This window comes from Curcuma longa, chromosome 19, assembly GCF_044706935.1.
Source record: "Curcuma longa cultivar G26 ecotype Majalengka, Jawa Barat chromosome 19, ITB_CL_G26_1.1, whole genome shotgun sequence".
NCBI lineage: Eukaryota > Viridiplantae > Streptophyta > Magnoliopsida > Zingiberales > Zingiberaceae > Curcuma > Curcuma longa.
This window is the reverse complement of record NC_133879.1, coordinates 4500644-4511210: the sequence shown is the minus strand read 5'-3', so window position 1 is coordinate 4511210 and position 10567 is coordinate 4500644.

Below are 10567 nucleotides of genomic sequence, written 5' to 3'. Positions count from 1 at the left end.
CCTAAACTTTAACCACATGGAAAAACCCAAGTTTATACTTAAACATCATCATGAATCATATGTAACATAGCTTATTCAAAAACATGTTTTTAAAACCCTAACATCAACATGGCCGAACTTTTAAAACAAGGTCTCTCATGCTCTTTCAACAACAACATGTAAAACATTAGGAATTCATGGAAAACTTCATCATAGCTATTATGTTGCAAGGTGAGGGGAGTCTTACCTAGCGTTTAGAGAATTTTTATACCCTAAAGAAAGAAGATGAAGTCTTGAAATCTCTTTGCTTCTTCTCCTTGTTCTCCCTAGATCCTTCAAACCTTCCTAGATCCCTTCCTCTAGCCTTGGGAGCTTTGTTGATAGAGATCCCTGTTGGTGCAAGATGCACTAAGATCTTGCCTAGAGTTTCGATGTTTGACAATACACCTAAGTAGGTCAGTTTGACCAAGGGGTGATCCAAACATGACTTGATGTTTGGATGTGTGGAAGTGAAAGGGGTGATCCAAACAGGACTTCATGTTTGGATGTATGGAAGTAAGCTAGTTGGTTAGACTAGGCAGTGGAAGTCCTAATCTGGAAGATTGGGCAAGAGAAGTCCTAGTGAGTGAAGCTGGGCAAGGAAAAGTCCTAGTTGTAGGCTAGGCAAAGGGAAAGTCCTGATTTGGAGGATCAGGCTAAAGTCTTGGCAGAGTCAAAGTGCACCAGGCACAAGTCTGGACTTGGTCAGGAGGATCAAGTTGCAGATGGCTGGACTTGGTCAGGAGGACCAAGTTGCAGCGGAAAAATGGACTGATCAGGAGGATTAGTTGCATTTCAAGTCCTGGGGGGCAACGACAGAGCCGAGCACAAGTCCAACAAGTCTAGAGGACTTGGTTGGCATAAATTTTCCTGAGTGGAGTGGGTAAGGGCGCGTTCCCAGAGTGGAACAGGAGGCGTCAGACTAATTCAGGATTTCAGGAGAAATCCAAAGTTAGACTCACAAGGTAAAGTTAGGTTTGCTTCTTTGTATGCATGCTTATTTTTCAGAAACCATAATGTAGGCTGAACTTCAAAAGGCCATAACTTTTGACTTGGGTCTCAGAACGAGGCAAACTCGGATGCGTTACGAAGCCCTTTCAGAGATCTACAAAAAAGGTTTTTTGAGTTTTCTCGGATTCAGGCTGGAGTCGACTTAGAATGCCACTTGAGTTGACTAAGGAAGCAGATAACGACAAGGATCAAGTTTTATCATCCACGCAGGCTGGAGTCGACCCAGATTGGCATCTGAGTCGACTCAGGAGCAGTATAAAAGGGCATCAACGTGCAGAAGCCATTCATTCAAGCCATTTAACCTCCCTGCTCAAGTAGAGGTGCTTCTGAACGCGAACGAGTCCAGACACGTGCAACCGGGGAAGATCCAGGAGGAGTACGCGGTGCTCGGACTTCCAGATCGGAGGCTACCTGTTTGGTTTTTAATTCTTACTTATTCTTTGTGTTATTCAGTTATTTATCTTGCTTATTGGACTGTAAGACGGGTTTCTCCGCCTCCAAACACGGTTCGGAAAGGAGACCACTAGTGGACGGGCGCCTCCCGTGATTAGGCCTTGGACGTACTAACCCTGGGGGGTTAGGAACCAAGTAAATCCCGCGTGTCCTTCTTTATTATTTTCTAATATTCCGCTGTAAGTGTTTATAGTTAACGAACGAATTCGAAAAAGTTGTACGCGCTATTCACCCCCCCCTCTAGTGCGTAACATCGATCCTACAATCCCTTCCAAGAGCCTCTCGACCAAGATGAACAAGAGAGGGAGAGAGGTTTGCTTTGGTGAGAAAAGTGGAGAAAAGCATTGATTTTCGGTGAGGGAGAGTTTAAATGGATGGTGGAGTAGGAAGTTACACTTCCCTCTTGAAACTCCTCCATTAACTTCCTTTAATCATGAAGTAAAGGCAAGCAAAGTGTCCCTTCACTTGTTCTTATGCCCCTTCATGTACCCTTAACCTTAAGTAGCATGTCCCCTATCATTTTCATAAGAAAAACTTGCTAGACCTTGTGGTCCAAGGATCAATCCTTTTCCTTGAGGTCCAAGGATCAATCCTTGGCTCCTCCATTTTTTTCTTTTTATTTTATGCAAAGCCCACATGAGATAAGCCCATTTAACTTATCCATTCCTTAAGGAACATTTAAACCATAGAGCTCATTAGGAAAAATCCTACTAATGGCCCATCAAGGCTAGAAGCCTATTTAACATCAAGGCCAATTTAGTATTTCTACTAAATTTTTCTTTAAGCTATCATTCATCAATATTAAGGAATTATTGAAGGAAAATTACGGGTATTACAGTAAACCTGCTCTTGATAGGAATAACTGCCACGGGAGCAAGATAGCAAAGATGGAGGGGGAGAAAAGTATTTTAAAGTTCATTTAAAATTTCATATTATTTATTTCAACTGCAGGGAGAGAGGATACTATAAAAATCAGTGTCCTACTCATAAGACTCGGACGACAGCACCGACAGTAAAGGAGCAATCGATGCTAGGAGCTTGATGATCCAAAGAGCACATTACGTGCTTTAAGTGTTAGAAATGCGGACACTACAAAAATCGGTGCTAGGAGAAGAAGACAGATGTAAAATTGGAATTAGGGGATGCGATTTTGATAAGTTCATTTATTTATAAAAATACGTTTAGAACTTTACATGCTAGATCTACTTTTGTCAATAATTTAGATAATATTAATTAATTAATAAAAATATAAATTTAACTAGTTCAAAAAATATAAAATCAACTAATTTAATAAATTTAAATAATTTAAATATAATTAATTTAACAAATTTAATCTTAGAAAATTTAAATTTAATTAATTTAAAAAATTCAACCTTAGAAAATTTAAATAATTTTAATTTGAAAATGGAAATTAATTTTGATAATTTAATTAATAATGATTTGAATAATTTAAACTTAAAACTTATCAATAATAAAAATTCTAATTCAATTAATAAATTCAAATTTAACTAATTTCAACATTAATAATTTAATTAATTCTGATAAAATAATTAACTTAGATTTAATTCAAATATATATAAAAAATTAGACCAAGTCTTTAACCTATTCAACCAAGATAACTCACAATTGAATAATTTAAACTTAATTAATTTAATAAACCTAAAAATTAATAATAATTCAAGATAAAATTAATAATAATCAATATAAAACTAATAATTTAAATTTAATTAATAATTTAAAATTAAATAATTAAGATAATCTTAATAATGAGATAAATTTAAAACTCATCAAGATAAATTTTGAAATTAATAATTTAATCAATAAAAATTTAAAATTAAATCTTAAAAATTCTTACAAAAAATTTTCAAAGTTTAAAAATACTAATTAAAATTTAAATATCAAAAATCAAATTTTAAATAATAAAATTAATTACCATTATGTACCTTTTAATTATGACACAATAAATAATTTAAAAAAAATCAAAAATAAATCTAAAAATTTTGAAATTAATTACCAAAAATAAAACAAATAAATATATTAATTTTAACAAGTCAAATTTAAAATTTAATAACTTAAATTTAAATAATTAAATTAATTATCATCAAGTTTCATTTAATTATGGAACATAACTTAATTCAAATATAAAACTAAATCCACAACTTAAAAAATTCAAACTAAAACAAATTAATAATTCAAACTAAAATAAATTAATAATTTAAACATAAACAAATTGATAATTAAAACTAAAATAAATTAATATTCAAACATAAAAAATTAATAATTCAAATAAATATAAATAAATTAATAATTCAAACAAACATAAACAAATTAATAATTCAAAAATAAATTAATTAATATTCCAAACAAAACATGATTAAAATTATAATAAAATACTTATAATTATGAAATTAATTAAAATATTATCAAATGAAATAAAAATTTAATAAAATTTAAAATATATCAAAGTGGGTTGATATATTCGCGATGTATACGAACTATATCAAATCAAGAATTTGATATATTATTAGAAATTAAAAATTATTCACCTTGATTGACTAATGCATACCTACCATGTACATGCATATGTTTTATTTTTTTATACATATAAATATCATGTCATCATATTTACTTATTGATTAATTTAGAATGATTAGTTTAGGATAAATGATTGCTTGACGTTTGCCCAATATAGTACTAAGGTAGGGCGAGATGATAGTATATCAGGGAAACTTAGTCTAGGTAGTCAAGTGAGGTAAGGAGTACTGTGCTTGGTCTCTTAGCTGAGTCGACCTAACTGAAGCTTCCTTGCCACATCCTAGACTAGTTAGACCAGGATTTTTCAAAAAGTTGATTAAGATTATAATTTCTTAAAAAGGCTTTATCTAAGGAAGTGATCGTTGTTCTGATAACCAAGAAGGCTCATGTCTCGCCATGACCTGGAAGTTGATTTTTAAAATGTGGACTTAACTGACTAATGGTCAAACCTAAGCCAATTTTTAAAATGTGGACTTAACTGACCAATGGTCAAACTTGAATCTAACACAAGGTTAAACACTCATTAAAACTCAAATTAAATCAAGTAAGATAAAATTGACACAATATCTCACAAAACCCATAAGACAACCCTTGTATGTCATGTACTGGGACACTTAGAATGGGTGAGATGATAAGAATAATTAAACTACCAAGTTTTAAAAATACTTTCAAGAAAAACTATTAAACTATTTTTAAAAATTTAATAATTACTTGAGATTCATGCTTGCTATGTATACTTGATGATCTGTGCTTCATTGTTTCTCCAGTCTTGTCGTTGTATCCTAGAAAATAGATGTCCATCGTGACCTCTAAGCACCACCGGAGGGGACGAATCTGTTTTAAGGAAACTGCGTTGAACGCGTGCCTCGGCAACTCGGCTTGGTAGTTGGCCACTCGGGTCAACAACTCGGCTCGGTGACTTAGCCACTCGGCATCTTAGCCACTTTGTGTCTCGGCCACTTAGCTCGACACTCAGCCACTCAGCCACTCAGCTCGGCAACTCAGCTCGGTGACTTGGCCACTTTGTGTCTCGCCCACGCAGCTCGGCACTCGGCCACTCAGCTCGGCAACTCGGTTCGGTGACTCGGCCACTCGGCGTCTCGGCCACTCTGTGTCTCGGCCATGCAGCTCGGCACTCGACCACTCAGCTCGGCAACTCGGCTCGGTGACTAGGGCTGAGCAAGAATTCGATTAAACTGAATAAACTGACCGAACCGACCGAACCGACCGAATTTAAAATTTCAGTTCAGTTATTTCAAAATTTCAATTTTTTTTATTAAAAAAATCGGTTATTTCGGTTCGGTTTCGATTTTAAATTTTGTTATTCGGTTAAACCGAAAAAACCAAAAATTAGTGGACTTAAATGTAAAGTTGCTAAAAAAAAAGTAAAAAACCCTAAATCAATCTCCATTCTCCGCTCGCTCACTCACGCCGCAACAAGCCAACAACTCCCGTCCCGAGGAGTCCCGACTCCTTTGCTTCCTCTGCCGGTCTGCCCTAATCTTCTCCCCTAATCTTCTCCCGTCGCTCCGGTTGCCGACGCCTGACGTTGCCTAGTCTTCGATGCTCTTGGTCGCTCGCTCACTCACGCCACAACAAGCCAACAACTCCCGTCTCGACTCCTCAACTTCTTCTGCCCTAATCTTCTCCCGTCGCTCTCGCCGCAAGCACCTTCCCATTGTTCTCGCCGCAAGCACCTTCCCATTATTCTCGCCGCAGACGCTTCAGTCTAGTTTTCGAAGAAGATGTAAGCTAGCTGTCCTTCATGCTCCTTAGTTAAGGAAGCTCCAAAATGTCCTATTGATTTTCTTGCTAAATTTTCCTGCAAGGCATGAAATTGCATGAGCGAAGGAGCGAGATCCATATGAGTCCATTGAAACTTGCTTTCTGTCCTTGCTATCTAAGAATAAGTTCAGGTTTATCATGAATTCAGTAGTTAAAATGTCTTCAATAATGAGAATCGTTAATTCTGGAGTGCTGGGAAACTTTGGTGAATTGGAGATAAATCCCGAGCAAGTAATAGAAGTAAGATAAATAGCGTTGCCAATGAACCTAGCAAGCCGGATTGGGCATACCATCATTTTAATTGAATCAACCTTTATCATCATTTTAATTGAATTAAATTATTTGAGTTAGAAAAATCGGTTAATTCGGTTAAAAATCGAATTAACCGATATTATATCGGTTCGGTTTATTCGGTTATTGTTGAAAATTCGATCGATTCGGTTTGATCGAAAAAATTCGGTTTATTCGATTTTCAGTTTATTCGGTTCGGTTCGGTTTTAACCGAATACTCACCCCTATCGGTGACTCGGCCACTCGGCGTCTCGGCCACTCTGTGTCTCAGCCACTCAGTTTGGCAACTCAGCTCGGCAGTCGGCCACTCGGCTCGGCAACTCAGCTCGGTGACTTGGCCACTCAACGTCTTGACCACTCGATGTCTCCGCCACTCAACTCGGTCACTCGACTCGGCAATCGGCGACTCGGCCACTCAGCTCTCTCTGGCAAAGATTGTCAACAATACTTAAAACAGATTCGTATCTGTTACGATGGCTGCGGGCCAAGTTGAGATGACAGTAGTAGAGCCAACTACTCAACAGGTGCAGGTAACGACTCCTACTGTACCGATTGGGTCAGTCCCAATCAATCACGTTGAGAAGCTAGAGAAATTCACAGGAATGAATTTCAAAAGGTGGCAGCAGAAAATATTTTTCTACTTGACCACTCTTAATCTAGCTAGGTTCTTGACTGAAGAACCACCCAAAGTACCTGAGGGTACTTTGAATGCCCAAACCTTCAATGCTGTGGAGGCTTAGAAACACTCAGAGTTTCTTTGTAGAAACTATATCCTTAATGATGGGAAAGTCTTGAAAAACAGTTTCGGTTGATTCTTGTAGAACAAAAATTTTTCCAGAAACGATTTCAAGTTACCCTCATAGTCGATCAAACAAAATTTGATCGACGCATTTAGATTATTGGGCTCTTGTGTTTGGTTTACAGGATCCAAGATAAAAAGGATAATTTAATTAACACGAAAACATTAAATTATACCTTTTCTTCGGACTGTTGTGAAGGATGTGGATGACCCATCGATCTTCTGCTGTATTCCTCTCCTCTTCTCGAATGTTGTGTGGGCAACGATCCTTCGAGAATTTCTCCACCAGAATTCTACTCTCCAATGGCTAGCAAACTTTCCTTCCTTCTCTTTATCTTAGAGAAAAGAGAAGAGGAAGAGGAGGTGGTGGCTGCCGACCAAATAGGGTTCCGGCTACCAAAAGGATTTGTTTCGTGTGTCTCAAACCCTTTGCAAGCCTTCTCTTTTATAGCCTAGCCATCTCATAAACTTGGTATGATTTGAATCATAAACTTAGTATGATTTCAATCAATCAGATCGGAGAATTTGGTATGATTTCGGAAGTAACCAATTCGAACCCAGAGGCTTAATCGATCAAGGAATCGATTAAGGCTCATAACTTTTTCTCATTAAGCCTAGTAATCGATCAGGTGGTCGATTACCAGCCTGGTAATCGATCAGGTGATCAATTATCAGCCTCCATATTACGGAGCTTTGGTAATCGATCAGGTGATCGATTACCAAGGTGTGTAATCGATCAATTGATCGATTACACTGCTTTGTATGAGTTTCGAATGCCTAGTTTCTTCACGAATTCTTCCAAGGCGGATTTGAGGATTTCCAGAGGCTACAGCAGGGACCTAGAGGAGGAATTGGTTTAGGTCTCTGATGGGCTTAAGCTTCCCATGTTCTTCACCGAACACACAACTTAAGTCCATCGATAATAACTCATTCCACTAGAGAGTTATCATCGCACTACCGCACCAATCCCATATTACAATATGGGTTCCTTCTTCTATAAGTACATTAATCTCCCTGTGTTTAAGATATCGTATGTCCGTCAATTAAATGAGTTACTGACAACTCAAATTTAATCAACTTCTAATCCAAGAGTAGTACCACTCAACCTTATTATCATGCGGACAAGGTCCACCTGCAGGATTTACATGATAATCCTTATGAGCTCCTTAAGGGGACATCATCAGCCTAGATTATAGGACACAGTTTCCTTCTATAATCAACAACACACCATGTACATAATACTACTTTCCAACTCATCGGGCCTTTTGATCTATCGTTCTAAATCTCACCCTTTGATGAATCAAAGAAGTACATACTAAGTACATGTGTTTGTTATTATATCAGGATTAAGAACATGTACATCTATAGTAACAGAGGTTTAGTTCGATTATATAGTCAGTATAAATCGAACAATCCTCAGATGATCCTGCTCAATACACACTTAGTGTACTAGCGTAATTCTATAGTCAAGACAGACTAAGACCAAATTACACTACAACCACTCCAATGGTTTGTCCAATCCATCTTGGTTGTGAACACTGTTTATAATCTATAAGGAACTGATAACATGGTCTTCTGTGTGTGACTCCGCACATTATGTTTATCTACAATATAAATTAAATGACTCAATACACACTTAGTGTACTAGCGTAATTCTATAGTCAAGACAGACTAAGACCAAATTACACTACAACCACTCCAATGGTTTGTCCAATCCATCTTGGTTGTGAACACTGTTTATAATCTATAAGGAACTGATAACATGGTCTTCTGTGTGTGACTCCGCACATTATGTTTATCTACAATATAAATTAAATGGACACTTGCATTAAAAACTAAATGCAAACATTGACCAAATGTGATTCTTATTTTAGAATATTTATTTACATAGCTAGGATTCGGGTATACATCCCAACACTTAACTGTTTGACAGATGCGTTATATAATGTATACTACACAAAGAAGTCGGATAAAGAATTATGGAAATCCTTAGACCTGAAATATAGAACAGAGGATACGGGGGCCAAGAAATATGTTGTTGGCCGGTTCCTGGACTTTAAAATGGTGAACTCCAAGACGGTGATCAGCCAAGTCCAGGAGCTTCAGGTGATCCTGCACGAGATTCACTTAGAAGGCATGGTGTTAAGTGAGGCCTTCTAGGTGGCAGCGATCATAGAGAAGTTCCCTCCCGGCTGGAAGGACTTCAAGAATTATTTGAAGCACAAAAGAAAGGAGATGAATATCGAGGAGCTCATCGTCCGACTCCGGATTGAGGAAGACAACAGGAGCTCGGACAAATGATCATTCACTCAGTCAATGGTAATGGTCAGAGCCAATGTAGTTGAACATGGCGAGGGCTTAAAACGGAAGAAGTCGAAGTCTTCCAAGATGGAGCCTAAAGGAGGCATTAGCAAAAAGAAATTCATAGGGAAATGCTTCAATTGTGACTGTGTTGGTCACAAATCTTTGGATTGCAGAAAGTCAAAGAAGAAGCACGAGGCTAATGTGAGCGAGGGGCCGGATATAGATCTCTGCACCATTATTTCTGAAGTAAACCTCATCGGTTCGAACCCGCGGCAGTGGTGAATTGATACAGGAGCCACCAAACATGTGTGCTACAACAAGGAGTTTCTCCACGACTTTGAAGAAGTTAAAGATGGAGATAAACTGTATATGGGGAATTCAGCAACCTCGGAGATCAAGGATTGTGGAAAAGTGGTGCTGAAGATGACTTCAGACAAGGATTTAACTCTGAACAATGTGCTGTATGTTCCAGAGGTTCGAAAGAATCTAGTGTCCGGATCACTTTTAAGCAAGCATGACTTTTGTATTGTATTTGATTCAGACAGGGTAGTGTTGTCCAAAAATGGAATGTTTGTAGGGAAAGGATATGAAAATGAAGGGCTTTTTAAGCTCAGTGTAATGACTATTAGGCCTAAGATGAATAAAAATGAAAGTTCTTCCTCTTATATGCTTGAGTCATTTGTGTTGTGGCATAATAGACTAGGTCATATTAATTACAATTCGATACGAAGATTAATTAACATGCAAAGCATTCCGACATTCCTACTTAATCCGAAACAAAAGTGTAAAACATGCATTGAAGCGAAGATGACAAGGTCATCTTTTCAACATGTTGAAAGAAACACAAAACCACTCGGCTTAATCCATACAGACGTGTGCGACCTAAAAGGGGTTCCAACACGTGGTGGAAATAAATATTTTATTACTTTTATAGGTGATAATACAAAATTTTGTTATGTGTATCTTCTAAAAAGTAAGGATGAGGCTATAGAGAAATTTATTCTCTATAAAATTGAGGTTGAAAATCATCTTAATAAGAAGATTAAGGTGGTTTGAAGTGATCGAGGAGTTAAATATATTTCACCATTTGTTGAGTTTTGTGTTGAACATAGAATTAGACACGAAACAACGACTCCATATACTCCTCAGCAAAATGGTGTTGCTGAGAGGAAAAATCATACTTTAAAAGAGATGATGAATGCTCTTTTATTAAGTTTTGAGCTACCAGAAAATTTATGGGGAGAGGCTGTGCTGATAGAGAATTACCTATTAAAGAAGGTACCCTGAAAAAATATAGACAAGAGCCCTTATGAATTATAGAATGGTAGAAAGTCATCCTATAAATACTTGCGAGTATGGGGGTGTCTTGCT